The sequence below is a fragment of the Cuculus canorus genome, chromosome 16 (genome assembly GCF_017976375.1).
Source record: "Cuculus canorus isolate bCucCan1 chromosome 16, bCucCan1.pri, whole genome shotgun sequence".
Classification (NCBI taxonomy): Eukaryota; Metazoa; Chordata; class Aves; order Cuculiformes; family Cuculidae; genus Cuculus; species Cuculus canorus.
The window spans coordinates 4,085,794-4,106,708 of NC_071416.1; the positions used below are offsets into that span (position 1 = coordinate 4,085,794).

Genomic DNA, 20,915 nt, shown 5'->3' on the forward strand with positions numbered 1-20,915 from the left:
CATTAGGAAGTGAAACCCCACACTCTCGTGGACGCTGTTCTGGTGCAACTATGAGGAATAAAACTGAAAGAAAAAAAAAACCCCATGAGCCTGACCCATGGTCCTCGTGAGAAGCTCCCTTTGCTTTTGGCGTCAGCAGGTTTGAACAAGCCTCTGCGAAAACCAGCAGATGCGACCAGCAAAAATAGCAGCATCTTGGAAGGAAGCAGGGGCCGTGGCTCCAGTCCCTGGGCAGAGCAGAATCCGACTTGGCAGCACTGGTTTGGCCTTTTCACTATTAAATGGAGTTTCTGCTCTTTTCCTCGGGGCATTCCCTGTGTAATAGACTTCTCAGATTAACGATTTCTTCTCCTTGCCTTTAGCAATTCTGCTTCTTCCTCAGACCCTCTCAATCCCTCCCTTGGCTCACTGTACTTCCCTGTTGGCAATGTTTGCTCAAACTGCCTCTGCTTTATCCCTTTTTCCCTTGTTTCTTGCACCGGGGTGTCTCACTTTGCATTATTTATCGGTCTTTCTAACCAGTGGATGTGCTGGGTACCTGGCTGGGGAGGACCCAAGGTGAAGCCTGGTTAGTTCCCAAAAATCAGACTAAGCATCTTCTCCATATTAATAGTGAAAACCACATTGTCCGGCAGACAATTCCGAAAAAAATCAGATGCGTTACCCGATTTCTATAAAATTATTACGACTGGCCACCAAGTTTCAAGCCAACTCCTTCCCCAAAACACGACCACTTCTCTCACCTAAGCCCTCAGCTCATCAGGAACCCCAAATTCTTTAGAAAAAAATAGAGGAACATGAGAAGAAAAGAAGTTTCTGGCAGGGCTTGAGTAAGACACTGGCAAATTGGTTGTTTAATGGCCAAATCATGCTGCCCCGATGCTTGCAAAACTTCAGTTTGCTTTATCAGAGCCCAACCTGCAGGGAGACCGCAGAAGCAGATGCTCCAACGCGCTGCGTTCACTAATTTGGGAAGCCTTTGGGAAAGACGCAGCAGAGGAACATGGCTCTGTGCTTTTGGGTGTTGCCACACTCTTTGCTGGAGATATTTTGGTTTTCATTCCTCCTTTGTGCCTGGGTGAGAGGCATTGAAGTCAGAGCATCAGGAAGCATGCACTCCTCCTGCCTTCTCTCCGGGGACAGCAAGGGACACTTAGGAGGTGTTTGGTGTGTCTGGAGAAGCAGACTTACAATATATATCTATTTAAAAGGCTATAACCAAATGCTTGCACGCTGCAAGAAAAGGAAAAGCCTCACAGTGGCCCACGCAGCGGCGGAAGCGGGCGAGTGTGGAGCTGCAGCCCATGCAGCAGTGCAGCACCCTGCCAGGGCGCCCCGCCAGGCTGCACCGCACCCTCCCCAGGGATACCCCACCATTTGGCACGCTTACATCTAACCTGGACAAAGCAACAACCAAGTGCTTCAAAGGGAATCATCCTGCACCACATAGCCTGGCAAATATTCCTCGCTCTTTTTACAGCTCCATAGCAAGTGGTCCTCAGCCACATTTTAGCTCCTCAAACTTTAAGTGCTGATTCTGGTGCATCTCCTGTACTGGGCAGGATTTCTTCAGCACAGAAAAAAAGACTGTGAGTACCATTGTTCAGAAGCCAAATGCTGCAGGAGGGAGAGAAAAAGCTGGGAATATTTTGCAGAGCACACACCCGGGGCAGCGGCGCAGCAGACGTGCAACAGAGGATCCTCACAACGAGCTACTCTGGAGGGTCGGAGGAGCAATTTCAACAGCTGAACCTTCCCAGTAAACAGGGAGAGGGGGGAAAGGGCAGGTTTCAAATACATATGCAGGATCGGGACACTACAATGGCATAAAAGAAAATACAGCAGTCCGCAGCCTGACAGCAAAATTATACAGGGCAAAGAGGTCTGTTCCAGTCTTACAGAATTGATCTGAGAGATTGAGATGCTGGGAGCATCAGTTGCTGCTCGAGAAGCGCAAAGACAAAAAGGGAGCAGCCTCTGCCACAATGCAGAGCAGCACTGAAAACACACGGGGAATTAAGGAAATCTGGGAGCCGATGGAAGAAATCAGCCTCTGCAGATTCATCCCCCCCCCAGCTCCAATATCAGCATGCACAAATGAGAGTAAGGCTTGGCCCAGCAAAAAAAACCAGTCTGCTAAAACACACAAAACCCTTCCTGCTTTTCCATTTCCCCAGAAAACACCAAATCCCAGCCTCCTGCTCACCAGGGTAGTGGCGGGGGGAATAAAAATACAAAAAACAATAATAAACCATTCCATAGCAACATAGGGAAAGCTGTAACACAGCTCTCCTCGGGGAGAGCTCAGTATTTTTTCAGCTGCAGCATCCACGCACGCAGCCGGCTCCTCTATTGAAGTTTTCCCCTGGCAGAGCCACTGCAGTCGACCGGCAGCAGGCTGGGTGGCGAAACGCTGCGGCCGCTGCTGCTCCCACCCTCTCCCTCTACCTGTGCTCAAGGTTGAGGCTCTCCCCAGATCGTCGGCAAAGCCCACGTTGCTCCTCAAACCTGCTTGGCAGCACAAAAACCCAGCATCCCCCCATGAGCATCCCCCCCAGCATCTCCCACCGCTCCCAGATATGCTGCGTCTGACCTAATCCTGTTTAAAAGTAGACCCATCTATTGCTTACCCTAAACAGCAAGGTTGCGAGGATCCAGCTGCTGTTGAAAACACCTAGTTTCTTTGAAATATAAATAAAAGCGCTCTTCCTCCTCCTCTACTCGTGATCTTCGAGCGCAGCCGGAGCCCAGCCTGCCTTCTCCTTTCATTAGCTGGACATGTGTCAGGTCCCGCACATCTGCGATTTCTCACTGCCTGGAGCCGCCTGTCCGATTCCAGAGAAACACAGATGGATCCCAGATGGGAAGGTCCTGCCAAACAGACCAGCTCTCCACCTTGCCAGAATACCCAGCTTAGAGGCAGAGCGCCTCGGCTCCCCGCCTGCTGCCTGCCTGCGCCGCGCTGCTGCCAGGCTGCTCGCCAGCTGATGTCACCAAGCACACACCTACCAGCGCCTCGCCGCCCGGCTGACCCTCACTTGATAAATACATGGAATTTGTTTATGGCCAGCGATAACAGCGAGAGGAAAGGAGGGCTTCACCAACACAGCCGCTGCGGGTCCCTTCCCCGATGCAGCGCTGGGTGTAAGGCAGCCTTCATCTTAGCCCTCAATTTTGAAATCTGGAGAAGCTGTTGGGTAAAGCAGCAAATTAATTTTCTGAAGGTTTCCCCATGCGCGTCAATCTTCCCTGTAAACTCCCCTTCCAAGCCCCAGCGCCAGAGTTTGCAGCGCTGGAAAGCTGGCATGTGTTAGCAATTAGAAGCAACAACAAGATAACAAGATACTGATGCTGCGAGGGTACCAAAGCAGGGCTGGGAAATTCAAAGGACGAGCAATTAAATGTGTAACAGATTACTCAGATGGAAGAGGAAGTGTTAAAGGAAAATGTAAATCCGAAACGTTTTATCGGGGAGAGAAGTCAACCCGGGATCTCACAGCAGCAAAGGAGGCTCAAAGCACAAACCCATGGGACACAACTATATTTGATCATTTCCCCCCCTCCCATTAATACACAGACAAGGCAGCTATGACACCTACAAACCGCCCCGGTCCTGTTGAATAGCTGCTCCCAACGCACGGGTGTGAACAACAGATATTAACTGGGGGCCCCTGACTAATCCCATCAGCCCAGCACCATTCACCCGGTGCTGGGGAAACATGGATTTACACACAGCATTCCTTGCCACGCAGACGGGCTGTCCCTCGCTGCCTGTGGCACTACCCCGGAGGAGAGGCAACCACCCCCCCCAGGTACTGCCCAAACCATTCTCCTCCATCCCAGCTCCCACAGAACAACGAGGAGAAGCGATGGTTGCCAGCAGATCACGCACAGGCACAGTTTAAGATCTCAGGAAGGATTCACCACTCCAGTCCATATTTCTCTGAGCTGAGTGGGTCCAGGTCTCAATCCAATCCTTCCCAAATCTATCCAGGCAACACCACCTCTCCCTCCAGCTCCTTTTTTGAGGACCAGAGACCTACACACTTTGCCAGGAGAGCAAACTAAAAGCCTGCCATCGCCCAAGCTGAGGGATACTGGTTTCCCAAAAGCCCAGAAATCCCACCAGCAGAATTGTCCATAGTTGGTGTAAGCATGACAGGATATTTACTCACTCACAGACAGCAAAATTCTCGTTTTTATGGAACTTCCAACACTTTGGTAGGCTACTGCTAACTGCCACACCATGCCCGTAAACCTTCTACAAGTACTGCCCCCCGGCATCCCATCTAACCCTTCACCCCCAGCTTCTCCACCTCTTACTCCTAATTAGTTTAAGGTACCTCTGCTTCTCTTTGGGAGGGGAAAAGGCTATAAAGAGAGGAAAAAAAAAGTGCTTTAAAGGAAATATTAAAAAGTCCTCTGCGAGCAGGCATGGTTTGCATTCATGAAGATATGGGGCATGTTTTCCTCCTACAGAGGGAGGACAGGCAGGATGCTGGGCGAGAACTGAGGGGAGGCATTTGGGAAAGAGATGTTCGGCTGTTGTAGGAGCACACAAAGCTGCTGCAGTTGTGGCTGGGGAGGGAGCACATCCCTCTGAGCAGGGCAGCCTGGCTGCAGGCAAAGGGAGCACAGATTTACAGCAACCCTGCCACCTCCAAACCTCAGCAAAGAGCAGAGATTTCACATGCTTGGATTAAAATAAAAGGAATCACAATCCAGTGTCAGTACAGAGACACCTGGAGCAGCCTGCAAAGTGATGCTCGGGCAGCAAAGCAAGATGGGAACCAGCAGAAGGTGCAGGCAGATCCACCAGCACCTTCTTCTTTCTGCCCCAGTCCCCATTGCTGGCGAGGCACGTCAAGAAAACATTTCATTTCAGAAAGTTCAGCTCACTGGGGCTTCTGACACTTTTGTTGAAGGTTGCGTAAAATACTGACGCTCTCAATATTTCATAAGCTGAGATGGAAAAATCATCTCTAAATTATACAGACAATGAAGGGCGACAAAACCCAAGCAGTACCAGAATTTATAAAGTTATTTTTCCGATGGACTTGCATCTCACATTTGCTCCCCGGCGCCTCGCACTGTGAGGTCCCCAACAGGAGCCCTTCCCAGCTGGGGTTGTCCCAACAGCAGTGGCTCTCATGTGGATCCTCTGATGTCTTATAAGGAGCCCGTGCTGCAGCTTTGCCCCCAGCAGAGAAGGCACCAGGCAGATGGATGCAGCCCATCCATGCCTAAGGCATTAAGCATTTAGCATCAGATACCACTCTTCCCTGCCCTGACCTCACCAAACCAGCCTGAAAACAGCCAGCAAATTCAAAAGCTGACTTGGGTCTGAGCACAAAAGCGACAGGGGATGCTGTATGACAAAGAAGATGCTCAAGAGATGCAGCCTGGGAGTTGCAAGGTCTCTGGGTCAAAGCCATCTGAGAAAGCCCTCTTGGAATGCACATGGGATGGCCTGGGGTAGAAAAAGGTTAACTAACACTAGTTGTTCCCCCACCTTCTCTTGTAATCACACTTTAATTCAAGGAGCTGAACAGATTATGTATTTCACTGGACGTAAACAAAGGCAGTCCCAACTATGACAACAGGGTTGTGATGACCATCTGTGACCTCACAGCCAAACAGGTTTGATTGTTATTTTTGCAACCTAAAGCAGGTTGTAACATCAAAAACTTAGTCCAAGTATTTTAAGTACAGCTACAATGATTTGACTTCATGAACCTCTACAAAAACGTAGAACCTTTTCCACGGTGTCCACAGGCCAACTTCTACCAAAACCCCAGCACCCTCAGGACAGATGTCCCCACTCCTGGCTGGGGCAGGAATATGCCAGGTCTCATGGCTCAGCCGTGGAGTAAGGAAGATGCAGACAGCGTTTTGAAGTCTCAAAGCATAAAACCTAAAGGTGGGGACACCTGGGTGCCCTCAGTAGAAGCAGTTGCAAAGCCTCCTTTGAACGACATATGGATTGTATCCAAAATATGACCCATGTGCCTAAGCTCACCCACATCATGACTCGCTCCCCAAGCTCACCACCAGCAGAGGCAGGTCTGTGGAGCCACAGGCAAGCATGCCACCACCAGCTGGTCTCTCCATCAACAACTTCTGTTACTGCAAAGCAAGCCATGCCCTGCTCAGCCATCATCTTTGCAAACAGAGCCAGGGAAACAGAGGCAATGCGTTACTAGAAGACATGGAGAAACATTACCTACTGCCTTCAAGCAGCACCTGCAGGAGACCAAGAGGCCAGCCTGCTCCTCAAATAGGCATTAAAGTAGATTTTGTAGCCCAGACGTCACCATCCCAGTGGAAGGAAGGAGGAGCGCAGGCAGGACGGGGGAAGCTGCTTTCCCTGGCTTGCTGCATTAATCTGCTTCTGCTTTCTTCTCATGGGAATGTTCCACGGAAAGAACGATGCAAACAAAGTTTGAACACTGGAAGCTATTGATACCTGCTGCTAAGTGTGGTTTCTGAGGAAAGCGAGGAAATCTAAAGAATTTTTCCAGTTTCCAGTGGAATTTTTATGCCTATCACAGCCCATTGCCACAGAGACCTGAACTACATCTGATTTCTCTTCCATTCCACCCATATTTCATGATGTGCCGTGGCTTTATTTTTTTGCCTGCTGTGTTCTTACCTCGGAAAGAAGTTTCTCTGGTATTCATGGCAGCCCTGGAAAGCCTTTGCCTTTTTAAGTTGACCACTTTCCATCCAATAATAAATCCAAACGCACCACGGCAGCCAAAGCCATTTATCAGGCTAAGTGGAAACCGTAAATTCATGCTAACTGGAATCTGATGGAAACCAATTGGGATCCTCCTCCTTCTCCTCCAGGCTCAGGTCTGGCAGGAAAGTCAAACGTTTTATTGCCTTCTTTCTGCCTGCCTTACCAGTCAGCGGAGCCAAGAAGGGACTGCTTGAAGCACTGCTGGTGGGGCTGCATGGGAGGCTCATGGACTTGAGTTCAGGCTCTGCAGACAGAGCCATGGACCCCCCACACCCTCAATCCAGGGCTGGACCTCTCCATTCCTAGCATATTTATCACTTTTAACAAACCTCCTCTTTTCAATACATCCATTACTTAAATAAGCACATGGCAGATAACGTTAACAAGCTTAATTCGTCAAGCAAATCTCATCAGATTGCCTCCTTCAGGAGGGAACGCGAGCAGTGTTTGGCTTTTGTGCCATTTCAATACTGCCCAGAGAGAGGGAAAAAAAAGAATGCAGTAAAAGTTTGGCAGAACTTACATCAGACGATGCAAAAAATCAAACCAAAACAAAAACCCAGTGGGAACAATGATGCAACAAGGAATTAAGCACAACCTAAAGAATAATAAAACTTACCTCCTGGCCACTGACTTAGGGCTGTGGGCACCTAAGCAAGTGACCTTGTTCCTGCTATACGACGGCACATGTAAAGAAAAAACACCCAGTAACTGATGTCCCATGCAAAAAATCCCCCCTAGAACCAACGCACCAATTTCTAATCCTAACGCCCTTGCTCTGATTAGAAATCCAAGCTTCTATAGCCGTCATGGGTATTTAAACCAAACACAGAAATATGGAAAAAATGAGTAATCCTATTTGGAGAGAGCAAAACCCAGCCTGCAGAGGATTAAGTCCAGTCCAACAGCTCTGCAGCTTCACAATATTTTCCAGATCGATAGCAGCTCCCTTCGATTACAGAGGTTTGTTAGAATACAGACATCCACTCCTCTCCAATTGTAATTCTGGTGGCCTTCACCTTCAATCGGCCAAAGCCCCAGGTGGGGGATGAGGAGCATTTCTGATTTCAGAACCTGTGCTGACAGAGCTCTCTGCTGCAGCCGAGCTCGGCACCACCCAGCAAACCCAGTTACCTGCCAAGAGCTGACATTTTCACCCAAGTCCTTAGAGGAACAATCCCTTTAGCATTTGTTTATATTGCAGATGAGCTTTGGAAGTGGAAATCCTCCCTTTTGTAGGTAAGATGATGGCTTTGAGAGCTGTCCCCTGGAGTAGATGCGTCACTTTGAAGTCTGGGCTCTGGGTGCTCCCCACTACCTTCCCAAAGGAAGATATTTAACAAGAAAGAAAGCAGGAGCTGTTAACAGGACTTGTGGTCTTGGTGTCATGCTAGAAAGGGCGGCATTTACAACCAAAAATATGAACAATAAAATGCAGGTAATGGATTGCAAGCCCCTTCCTACAACAGGGTCATCACACCACAGATCGCTTCCTGCGCCTCCCTCCCCTGGCGACTTCTTTCCCACAGGCTGTGGCTTTTCCTCCTGATAACAGCTTTTCTCTATCTTGGGCTCCTTTAACAGAATCCTTTCTCCCCTTCCTGCTGCGTTTCCCTCCCCTCCAGTCCCTGGGATGGTGTTGCTGGGGCTCTGGTCCTTGCCTGGCCCTTCAGAGGAGATGCTTGCTCCCCATCGCATTGCGGAGCCATCAGACAGGCACCAAAGGAGGTTCATTTCCCCCCCCGATAATTGGTTATCACTAACCTGGTAACCTTAATTTCAAACAAACAAACAACCCAAACCACAGCCTGCCTTTAAGAGGCTGAAAAAAAGAAATCAATCCCCCCTTGTTTTCTTCATTTTACCGAGTAAAACCCCCAGTTCAGGCTTTTAAGCAGTATCATCCAAGTTTGTTGGCTTTGCAGGAAAGAGAGGGGTTCCCTCTCTTTCTACCTTGCCAAACAACAATTATGTTTTAAACAGGGTTTATAGGGGGGTATTTCTATTTTGGGGGGTTATTTTTATTTTTTAAACATCTCTTTTTTTTTTTGCTGACTCCATCCCTGCAGTCAGTTGGCCCTTTGGACCTAACAAACGGCGGATTTGGGGAAACACAGGGGGCAAATAAAAGGAACAACCCAGCATAGCCCTTTGCGCCTGGCCCGGCATTCCAACTCTCTGCTCCGGCTCCACCAAGTCTGATTTAGTAGCACTGCTGGGAGCTATTAGTTTACGAAAGAACCAGCACGCCCACCCAAGCACAGCCGACTGCGAGAGGCTCCTCTTACACCGCTGCCATGTGCCTTTCATTCGGCCCCGAAGAAGTCGGAAAGGTTGTGGTTTCGCTTAGGGAGGGAAGCCAAAGAGAAACCAGCACGCTGCAAGCGAGGAGAGCGCAGAGGTCAGGCTGGGAAGGGCTGGATTTCATCCACACCCCAGTGCTGCTGTATGAGAAAGTATTAATTAATGGGATGCTTATTAAGAGAGTTCAGCCTTCACTCAGCTCTTCCTTCTGTTTCACGTGTTGCTCCTCATTTCCATGTCCTGTAACCACTCCTCCTTCCTTTCTATATCCTTTTTCCCTTTGCACTCCCATCCTTTTAATATGCATTTTTTTTTGCCTTATTTCTGAATATGAGCCAGCAGTGTGCCCAGGTGGCCAAGAAGGCCAACGGCATCTTGGCTTGTATCAGAAATGGGGTCACCAGCAGGTCCAGGGAGGTGATTCTCCCTCTGTACTCGGCACTGGTGAGACCGTACCTCGAATACTGTGTTCAGTTCTGGGCCTCTCACCACAAGAAGGATGTTGAGGCTCTGGAGTGTGTCCAGAGAAGAGCAACGAAGCTGGTGAGGGGCTGGAGAACAAGTCTGATGAGGAGTGACTGAGAGAGCTGGGGTTGTTCAGCCTGGAGAAGAGGAGGCTGAGGGGAGACCTTATTGCTCTCTACAACTACCTGAAAGGAGGTTGTGGAGAGGAGGGTGCTGGCCTCTTCTCCCAAGTGACAGGGGACAGGACAAGGGGGAATGGCCTGAAGCTCCGCCAGGGGAGGTTCAGGTTGGATATCAGAAAAAAATTCTTCACAGAAAGAGTGAATTGGGCACTGGAACAGCTGCCCAGGGAGGGGGTCGAGTCGCCTTCCCTGGAGGTGTTTAAGGAACGGGTGGATGAAGTGCTTAGGGACATGGTTTAGGGAGTGTTAGGAATGGTTGGACTCAATGATCCAGTGGGTCCTTTCCAACCTGGTGATTCTGTGATTTCTGTTTCCCTGCTCCACTCTCAGCTTCCACCACCTCCCAGCCCTTTGCCTGACTTCATGCCATTCCCAAAGGCACGGAGAAGCCCCAGCATCCCCAACAGGTGATCCTGAAGATCAGTGTGGTAGTCCCCAACCACCATAAGCCCCACTGAGCTCAGCCACCTACCCAGGTCCCTGTGCTCTACCCAGAAACAAAGCTCTTGGTAGCCTCCAAAAAACCAGCCAGCACAGGGAACCAGGTGGCTGTTCTCCATGTGCTGCCTCTTCTCCATCGAGCTGTGGGCATGTTCGTCTTGGTGTCAGGAGAAGGAAGGTAAAGCATACGGCTTGCTGGCCCCAGCTCCACGTGGGACTGACATTAGAAGCCAGAGCCCTGGATTAGGACCCCAGCCCCATGTGGGACAAGGCTCGACCATTGCCACAGGAAAGAAAAGTGTTAAAGCATAGAATAGGAAAACCCAACCTAGCGTGGGTTGTGTCCCACCAGACCTCCTCGTAGAGGCAGAAATAACAGCAAGATTAAGCGACATGGGTGGTAATCACAGAATCATCGGGTTGGAAAAGACCTCCTGGATCTTAGAGTCCAACCATGGATCTTGAGATTATTAAAATATATTAAAAAATAAAACAAGAGATGTGAACCTCATTAGGAAATCATCTCTAGTTGTTCAAGGAAATGTCTCATTTATAACTTATAACCATCCTGATATTTTTATGCCATTGGCACAGCCCTAAAAGTTTTGCACAGCGACATCTGCTATTGATTGCCCAAAAACTCAAAGAAAACATCTCTCTCCATTAAGATAATTCCCCGTTTAGGATGGCAGAGGCTACGGCTCTATTCTAAATATCCATCTCTACCATCTGCTTTGAGTTATTGATAGACTCACAGAATGGTTTGGATTGGAAGGGACCTTAAAGATCATACGCAAAGCCTTCTAGCAGCTGCCAGAATTTGGAGACTTCGTTATCCAAAAAGGCCTGGTTTGGATGCAGGGCAGAGTTAACTCCCCAAAACTGCAGATTAATTCTGTGGTGAGAGAGGCAAAGGTGAAAACAAACGCTGAAACTTCATTTTAGAGTCTTTAGGGCTTTGAGGTTCTCCAAGTGGCTTCTATTAGGATTGCACTCATATTTGGGTGCCTACAGGAATGGGGGAAAAATAAAGGGAATGATTCATTTCCCGAGGTGCGGAGCAACCAGCAGGTTCCCTCCTGCGCCTCTGTGCTTCCACTGCCTCTGGGGCTCGGGGAGGACCAGGCAAAGTGAAGGAGGACCTGAGATTTTTATCACCTTCATCTTTTGAGGGAAGGAGAAGCTATTTGCAGATTTACAGCTCTCATCAACAGGAAGTTCATGTTTACAAGTTTCCAGGAAAAAATGGCAGCATTCCTATCCTATGTGATAACTCAGAGGGGACGCCGGCTCACGTGGGAGTTCTCAGATCGGGATGCTGAGCAGGAATGAGGTTTAGCCATGTAAAATATCCAGACAGAAAAGATAAAGCTATGAAACAAAAATTGAAGGCCAGAAGGAAAACCATAATTCAGCAGTTTGGTGGAAAATACACAGCAAGACAGCATAGCCATGTCTGGAAAAATACTTTTTTAGCATCTGGGATTCACACTTCAAAGAAACAGAAGAATTTTAAGAGAATGAAAAACTATATTCAGGCACTAAGATGAATTTTTTTCCTCTGATCCAAACCCCTTGTCATTCCCATCACACTCTCCCTCCCAGGGTCAGCAGCCAAGCTCAACCCACAGTCAGTTAGAATTGTTAAGGTTGGAAAAGACCTCTAAGCTTATCCAGTCCAACTGTCAGCCCAACCCCGCTGTGCCTACTAAATCACGTCCCAAAGTGCCATGTCCAGGCGGTTTTTGAACCCCGCCAGGGATGGAGACTCCACCACTTCCCTGCGCAGTCAGTTCCAGTGCTTCACCACTCTGTCAGAAAAGAAATTTTTCCCGATATCCAAGCTAAACCTCACCGGTGCAAACTTGAGGCCATTTCCTCTCATCTTATCACTTCTTACTTGGGAGCAGAGCCCAGCACCCACCTCCCCACAACCTCCTTTCAGGAGCTGCAGAGAGCGATGAGGTCTCCCCTCAGCCTCTTCTTCTCCAGGTTAAACAGCCCCAGGGCCCTCCGCTGCTCCCCACAACCACTGGGCTCCAGACTCTTCCACTTCGTTGCTCTGCCACACGAGGTTGTCCCCTTCCCTCCCATGGAACCATGACGGTTTCTGGTGGTGCAGCTGAATCCATGAGAATCTGCCAGGATCCATCCATCCTCCTGTCCAAGCTCGACCTCAGACCAAGCCCCCTCCTCCCACCGGAGAGGTTCAAGCTGTGAAACCACAGTTCCTAACCAGATACAAAGGCAGCGGTGGCTTGCTTTAAGCATGAAGCAAGGCCATGCCAGCAGAAGGGCTCAGGTAAAAGGACACCACTGCCTTCAGCAAGGAGGAGGCCTGGGCAGAGACACCCCCAGCCTGCAAAACCCGGGCTTAAAATCTTCTCCTTCCATATGGTTATTAAAAAAAAACCAAACAAACCCAAACCAAACAAAAAACCCGACCCTCTTCAAAACTCACACAAAACAAGGCGACAACAGGACAACCAGCGCTCTACCAGGATGCCACAGAGCCATACTCAAATCGGTAAATATTTAGTTAGGCCCTATTGTACAGTTCAGTCAACACAACTGTGGATTGTCTAGGGTGGTTTCTGGTGTCCTAATCACACACTGGTCCCAGGCAAAGCTTCTGTCTTGACAAATGGACACTTTCCAACAGAAGAATGACTCAATCAGAAGTCTCTTCTGAAACAAACTCATGGAACAAAACCCAACAGGTATGGAAAATTAAATCTCAAAACTAAAAGAAACAGATGAAGGAAACCAGGCTGACAAAGCACGCAACCCACCCACCCTTAGAAAATCCCAGTATTTAACACACAAAAGCCAAAGCAGAGACCCAGCTCCTCTGGCACCATCACATCTGTACCCACTACCTTCAGCTGTGGCTGCCCAAAGCACAGATCCAGTGAGACCCACCTCGCTCCGAGGAGCGCATCTCATTACCTGGACATTCAAGCTGTCTCCATGTCAGCCCAGCAGCACTAACAACAAAATTCCCAATGGAGTCAGAGAGATGGGAGGAGATCGTCATGCAAAGTTCTCCAGACTTATTTTTCCACCCCAAGTGCTCTGGAGGAAGCCCCTGATATGAGCAGTTGATGTCCAGGTGACACCATCCCTACACAAGGGACAGGAGACACTAGATCTCTTATCATTTCCAAGCAGGAGAAAGGTGGACCTGCTTGTGCTTTGTGCTCTCCTGACAAAGCCCTGCAGCAACAGGGTGAGCAAAGGGAGCACCCAGCACCCCGCTCTGCTTGGTGCATGCCCAGCACCCCCAGGCTCTGCCTGCTCCCACAATCCTGGTAGGGAATATGCTGGAAAACACTTGAGACCATACAAAGAGAAGGTTTTTCAGTAGGTTGGCAAGAGCATCACATCAAAGAAGTCTTCTGCTCCACACACCGGACACAGACAACTGTCAGGAGCAAGAAGTCAAACGCCTGTATGCTGAGTTAATGAACATGCACACGGGGGGAAAAAGGAAGAGATCAAAATCCCACCTTCAATCCAAACCTCAAATTTACTGAACTTGAAACTTCAACAACTGCCAAAAGCCTTGATTTTCTAAACCAGGAGTTATTAAAAAAAAAACCAAACCACTTGGGGTGAAAGAATAAGAAACACCTTAATTTAACAAAATGACAATAAAAACCTGGAGCAGGAGATGAGAAAAAGATTTTCATCAGCAAAGTTTCTTCAAAAGGGGGTTGGATTTGACGGCACAGAGTGTTAAAAGGCAACATTCTGGGATTACCTGGTTTGATAGGGCTGCGTTGCTACTGAGAAAAGAGCAAAAAAACCCAGCTCCAGCATACCTTTAGTTCCTCTTCATTGCATTAATCCAACCCAAAGCTGCTGCTCAGGTGAAGCTGTGTTTATGCCGGCAATTCTGCTTCAGGGCACTCTGCCCAGCTGAAATACCAGGATGGGGGGATGCTCTTAACTTCTCCCAGCTGTGTTTTGCTGAGGGTCTGGAACGCCTCCACCTGTTTCTGCAGATGGAGCAGCTGCAGTGAGTGTCAAACACCAGGGCTGCCACAGCCCTGCCCACCTTGCAGAGGGACGAGAGCTACGGCAGCTCCTGCCCTACTTAAGGCTCTATCTGTTTTTGGACAAGAAATCATAGAATCACCAAATGCTTTGGGTTGGAAGGGACCTCAAAGCCTATCCAGTTCTGCCCCCTGCCATGCGCAGGGACACCTCCCACCGGATCCCTGGTTGCTCCAAGCCCCATCAAGCCTGGCCCGGAACATCTCCAGGGATGGGGCAGCCACCACTGCTCTGGGCAACCTGAGCCAGGGTATCACAGGAAAACATTTCTTCCCAAGATCTCGTCTCAATCTCCCCTCTTTCAGCTGAAAACCTTTCCCCTTTGTCCTATCCCTGCACTCCCTGATCCAGAGCCCCTCCCCAGCTTTCCTGGAGCTTCTTTCAGCACTAGAAGCTGCTCTAAGGTCTCCCCAGAGCCTTCTCTTTTCCAGGCTGAGCAACCCCAACTCTCTCAGCCAGTTCTCATATGGGACGTGCTCCAACCCTCGGATCATCTCCGTGGCCTCTGGACTCGCTCCAACAGATCCATGTCCTTCCTGTGCTGAGGACTCCAGAACTGAATGCAGGACTCCAGGTGAGATCTCACCAGAGTGGAGACCTCACCTACTGTGCTTATGGTTAATAACATGAAACAGCACGACTCATTTATGTACATTTAACGACCATGGCCAGTTTTCCCTTCCCCAGCCATCAAACCCACCCTGCAGTGGAGTGAAAGGTATAAGCCACAGATACACCACCTTTCCTACTCATGGTTGTAGACACCATGGACACCCCAACAATCAAATACTTATGATCAGATATACCCCTCACACAACGCCTTTGGGTTGCACCAACCCAGGTCTGTTGGTGGGAGTCCGCCCTGCCCAGATGGCTGTGAGCACAGCACACTGCAGCTCCTCCAGCATCCTCACAGCTGACGTCTTCCACCATGGCATGTTCCTGGCAGCCAGGCTTGTGGGATGCTCTTCTTGGCACAGGCGAAGGCGGACCATGCGTGTTGCTCATCTGTGACCTGAGGCGCCATGCTATAGCGTGGGTACTTTGAATTTTACTTCTCTGCAGTGACAAATGATGACAAATTCATATCCTCTAGGGAACGTCATTATGAGCAGAGCAAGAGAAGTAATAAAACCATTTTCTGAGCAATTTTTACAGCAGTCATTTCAAATAACACCTCTCTTCGAGTTAATATTGCAGTCTGAGCAGGTTTCCAGTCTAAGAGTTCATTCTTCTTCTTAGAGACCTCTTATAACTAAACAGCAGTGTGATACATCTACCTGGTTAGCAGCGCTTCTTCAGCTTATCTTTTCACCATTTTCCTTCAAGTCCTCGTTCAGTGATGATAATATTTATATTAGGAACACAAGAATATGCAACTATGCAGCTACAAACTGTAGAGACAGCCACTGCACTTAAAGAAACCCCAGAATAAACCACTTCCCAACAGGCTCCAAATGTCTGGACATGAGAGCATCAGTAAAAGAAGCTATCTGTTACTCAGCACTGATTTTAAGATGAATTGAACCTAATTCAGAATTGTAGTCATTTGGGGAAAAAATTCATGAGAAGTAATAATCTTTTGGAAGAAAGGAGATAATTTGAGGGCAAAAATTAGATCTTGCGAGGACAAACTAGCAGGAATTAGTTCAAGAAAGCCTGCAGGGTCAACTTGTATTGACTATAGAAGATCCTTGTGCAAACTAAACAGCTTTCCTAATTTTGGCATATAGAAAAGCTCCACGTTCACCCTCTAAGGTCTGCACCAACGCCAGAGGCTGTTTAACACCAGGAGGACCCTCTGAGATAGGATGTTCAGATGATAAGAAGTAGCGCTGGAGGTGCAGCCCACTAAAACTCTTCCATGTGTTCAAGAGTTGTCTCAAATCAACCCAACATTTGTAAATGCTCCTCTTGGGTTCTGTTTCCAAATACTCGGTGTCTCCTGGGTGCTCAGCCTCCCACTTGCCTCAGCGACTTCACAGCACAGCCAGAAGTTCACCATGAAAAAGGAGTGTGGCTGTCTTCTTGACCCATGCAGAACAGCTCATCCCAGAGGGATAATCCTACTTTAATGAGGAAACAATAGGACCTTTGATAAAGCATATAAATTTTATAAAAGCCCTACTAAAACATTCCTCAGTCTCAGGACTGGTTGATGGACCTCTAAAATGAATTTTGCATGCGCCTGTCTCAAGCAGTGTAACAGAACGCGAGGAGGGAGAGCAGACTTCTCTTTCTTGTTTGCAAGGCACCGTAAAATCTGTAGCAGCGCTGGAGGGAACTTTCCCATGCGACATCTGCGTGCCACCCCTTCAACAAAACGCCTCATCCTCTGCCTGCTGGAGCAGCCAGAAGACACCAGTGTCTCCAGGTCATCCAACTCCACCTCTCCAACTCATGGCACACCTCCTGCCTGCCAAAAATGGGACCAGCAGAGGTACAGCCGGTATGTCCCCATGGAAGTGGACCAAATCCACCAGCTGATTTCATACAGAGCGACAAACAGCTGTGAGACGGCAGGAACTTCAACCTGGGCTGCAGTTGAGCTGGTGGCCCCAAGCTGAATCTTCAGATTTGAAAACAATTCCTCACTACAACTTAGACGTAAAAATCCACTTTCTGCTCAAATCTTCAGCACTTGCTGTCTGACCTCATGAGACCTTGCTCCGGCACCAGAGCAGAACCCAAAGAACTGACATTTCAACACCTTCTTTTACCCTCAAAGATAAACACCCAACTGCAGAGAAAAAACAGTGATGCACTGACCTGACACAAACAGTTGTGTTGAGGGACAATTCCTGCACTGTATCAGTGATTGGAATTACCAGAGCTTTGCCAACAGCTTAATGAGACGGAAACTCATGCTCCCACTGCCAGAAATTGTTTGTCAGGGTATAAACTCTTTGGATGCCCCGAATATTTTGCTTCTGTGTTATAAAACAGGTGCGAAGAGGTGCAACTCCGTTCATGGAGCCACCGTTCGGGCAAGCACAGCCATTCGGATGATACCATTGGTGATGGATTTCAATTGGCTTCTCCTCACTCTGGTTGATCCTGCTGATCTACACACTCACCCTATGCTGGAGAAGCAGAGTCAGGCTGTGGTCCCATCTAGATTTTTTCTTTTTCTTTGGAATTCTCTTGGAGAACTGTCATCGTCCCAGCCTTCAGACTAGGACCATCAACGCTGTAGAAATCCGCACAAAGGAGTGGGAAAAGCAAGTTCCTGCAAAACCTTGCTGAGAGAGGCTTTGTGTAGGGCAACGTGGGGTGGTTGGTACATTCGAGGAGGCACCGGGGCACCGCTGGAACCCAGTGGCACAGCACAGGGACGTGTTCCTCCAGCACTTGTTCCTAACAGGGCTTGCTCACATCAATGAGCACACAAAATATTCCTGAAGTAACAACAGGATTGCACCGAATGGGGCTCTCGGAGCCTGGATGGTGGCTGAGTCACATCTGCCCAGAGTCCACCTACAGAAGAACCAGCTCCATGTGGTGAAACCAGGTTCTCCACGACTTCCTGGGCCATGTGACACCATCAAGAGCACCAGCAGGATGGCAAAGGTGCAGTGCTGGTGTGAAGTAAGGCAATCCTTTCTGACACATAGGAAGGGAAGGTGGCAATCCCATGGCAATCAAACTATTTTGCGTGGTACCTGTGAGACTGAAGGCAAGACTTCCTGGTCTCTGATGGTTTGTTCACCTGTCCATACCTCAGAAAAGTCACCAGCGCTGATGGAGGATCAAGGAGACGTGGTAAACAATATTCAGGAGTAGGGACTAAGCCTACAAATGTTATTTTTGCAAGCATATTTTACTATAAAAATATAACAAATTTCATTCCATTAACTTTATATCAAACTTAGCGTTCTTAATTAGAGGTACAGGGCTCACGGGAAATCGCTGTGATTATTAAATGAGAAATAAAACCTGATGAACACAGCAGCTGCAGTGACTGAAGGCTTAACATTTAAATAAAACTGGTAGTAGGCAAATCAAGAAACATCTAAAAACCTGCCTCATTTGTGTGCTCTGGTGGTTGTTTACCCATTCAGGTACACGAAGAGGTTTTATTTTTCCTCTTGCTAAAATCAATACCACACTAGGGAAAATCAAGGTTTGTTCAATGGGACAAGTCTATCCAAGCAGAAAAAGGATGGACGAGTGCCTGTGAACACTTCAGGTGTGCAAAACAAGTGCAAGGCCAAGCGGGTGCTGTGAGATACGAGTGGCAGGGGTGGCAATGCTAAATCAAAATGGGCGCACGTCGCCTCTGCCGCTCCTTTTGCAAGGTCTTCATCCATAGGCTTTCCCAAAGAGGAGTACCTGCTGCAGTCCAAGATTCTCCCTTTAGAAGATTCCATCAAATGAACTTCAAGGTGCTCAACATATCTCACTACAGAGCGCAGACCTCACCTTCACAGGGAAAACCATCCTCTTGGGGGAAAAATGGCACTGACCAGTGTACCACCATGCGGAGCCAGGGATGTCAGAGCAAAGGAGTAAAGGAACAGTAGTAAATGGATGCAGACAACCCACCACAACTTCAGCTTCGTGCGATGTTGATCTGCAGTCCCTGATGCCATGAACAAACCACTGCCTGCATCTCTGAATTCCCACCCCTCCTTTCCACGTGCATCTTTACAGGGGAGGGGTGGCTCGGCTGAGGAAATGGGTGCATGGATGACAGCAGAAACCAGGTACAGGATCTGTTCCTGCGTCTACACTTCTCCACCTCACAGACCTGAATGGTTTCATCTCCATGAAGGTCCCGGGAATGCTTTCTCACATCTGCTAAACTCGTTCCCTTCGCAGTCGCCACAAATTTGCTATATTTTTTCCTCCTAGAAACCATCCTCCAGATAGTTGCCTTTTCTCTCCACCTCTAAGCAGGTTTCCTGGCAAAAAAATTTGGTCCTGGGAAGCAGATGACTCTTTGATGAGGGCATCAAGTTTCATATAACTTCCATCTAAGAGGGGGAAGGAAGAGGAGAGTAGAGAATATACAGAAACCTGGATGCACCAGCGTGTACATGCACCCAACATGGCACAAGCACTGATACACCCTCTCAAGTATGCGCCCAGGCTCAACCAGGCTGATGTGAAGGATCTCAAGCTGTGCTTGAAGGTTTTTCAGTGCTGCCTGACCTACGATGGTTTAGGAGCAGGAATGCATCTCTGAAGGAATGTTCCTGAAGACGACAGAGTTTCTCAGCACAACATAAAGTACAATCTGTATCGTTACTCACCACGAGAAGGTGATCCATTAGCATCTGCAGTGCGAAGAGGGAAGGAAACAGCAGAAGGAAAGCAAAGCGCTAGAAAGAATTTCTGGCTGGAATTTGCTGCTTCAGATCTTTGCGTGAACACAGGCTGTGGGCCGCAGAATGCCAGGCTCGCAGCGCAAAAGCAAAATGGGCACAAGGCTTCCATCCAACTAGGATTTAATGGCAGAGAAGATAGATCCGCTCGCTGAGAAAAACCCCAATTGTTGATTTCTATTTTGTCTGGCGATGGAGCGCAGTATTCCTCCTTCCTTCCTGCCAACAGCGGTGGAAGTACGATGTACTTTAAAGTAATTATGGGCGCTCATCCCAGAAATGGCTGCGTTTCAAACGAAGCAGGAGATGCACAAGCATGGAGCAGCTCCCGGATGAATGTTTAACCTGCCTCCAGACCTCAGAATGAAAAGATGCTCTGCGAAACAAACCATGCAGTTTGGTCTCAATACCTGCCCGTTTCGTCTCTCTCTTGCCTGTTAAACGTGCTGTGGCCAGCAGGTCGAGGGAGGTGATTCTCCCCATCTAATCCTCTCTTGTGAGACCACACCTGGAGTCCTCTGTCCACTTCTGGAATCCCCAACATAAGAAGGAGATGGACCTGTTGGAACAGGTACCAGAGGAGGCCACAGAGATGATCTGAGGGTTGGAGCTCCTCCCATATGAGGACAGGCTGAGAGAGTTAGGATTGTTCAGCCTGGAGAAGGGAAGGCTCCAGGGAGACCTCAGAGCAGCTTCCAGCACTGAAAGGGGCTCCAGGAAAGCTGGGGAGGGACTTTTGACAAGGGCATGGAGTGATAGGACGAGGGGCAATGTCTTTAAATTGGAAGGGGGAAGATTTAGACTAGAAATTAGGAAGAAACTCTTCACAATGAGGCTAGTGTGGCCCTGGCCCACGTTGCCCAGGGAAGTGGTGGCTGCCCCATCCCTGAAGGTGTTCCAGACCAGGTTGGATGGGGCTTTGATCAACTGGATCCAGTGAGACGTGTCCCTGCCCGTGGCAGGGGGATGGAACTGGATGATCTTTAAAGTCCCTTCCAACCCAAACCATTCTATAATTCCATTCTATGAACGCTGCTAGCACCTCCACGCGATGGCTGGCAAATTCAGGGCAGCCCAGCCCCAGCACAGCAGGAGCTGCCTTCCCACAAAGATGCTCGGCTTTTTTCTGTTGAACTGATGTCTCTCTGACTCTGAAAAAAAATCTGGCTGTGCCAACCCCGCATCCCCCTAAATATACAGTTTTGCAGTACGCCTGGAAGCACTAACTATTCTGATTATCGGTAAAACAGCCACAATTATCCAAATAAAACTATTACTATATTGGGCCTTAGATCATAAATAGAACTTAATGGATTTTATTACATCCCAGAAAGCAAGAGCTACAGAAGGAAAAGTATTGCTAAGAGTGCATTGCTGCTACCTATCAATTTCTCC

General features: G+C 48.6%; 1 protein-coding gene across 5 annotated transcripts in view; it reads right to left on the minus strand.

The window, feature by feature from the left end:
• The window catches only part of CBFA2T2 (CBFA2/RUNX1 partner transcriptional co-repressor 2), a 73,104-nt gene that overhangs the window by 44,350 nt on the left and 7,839 nt on the right, over positions 1 to 20,915 (minus strand). The window contains exon 2 of one of the 5 annotated variants that reach the window (XM_054081573.1): positions 13,959 to 14,135. The exons of 2 other annotated variants lie outside the window; for them this stretch is intronic. The gene's annotated coding sequence lies outside the window, so the exon portion shown is untranslated. Of the gene's footprint in view, positions 1 to 2,630; positions 2,950 to 13,958; positions 14,136 to 20,915 lie in introns of those variants that run through there. 2 more of the 5 variants (XM_054081574.1, XM_054081572.1) reach the window with 2 other exon arrangements.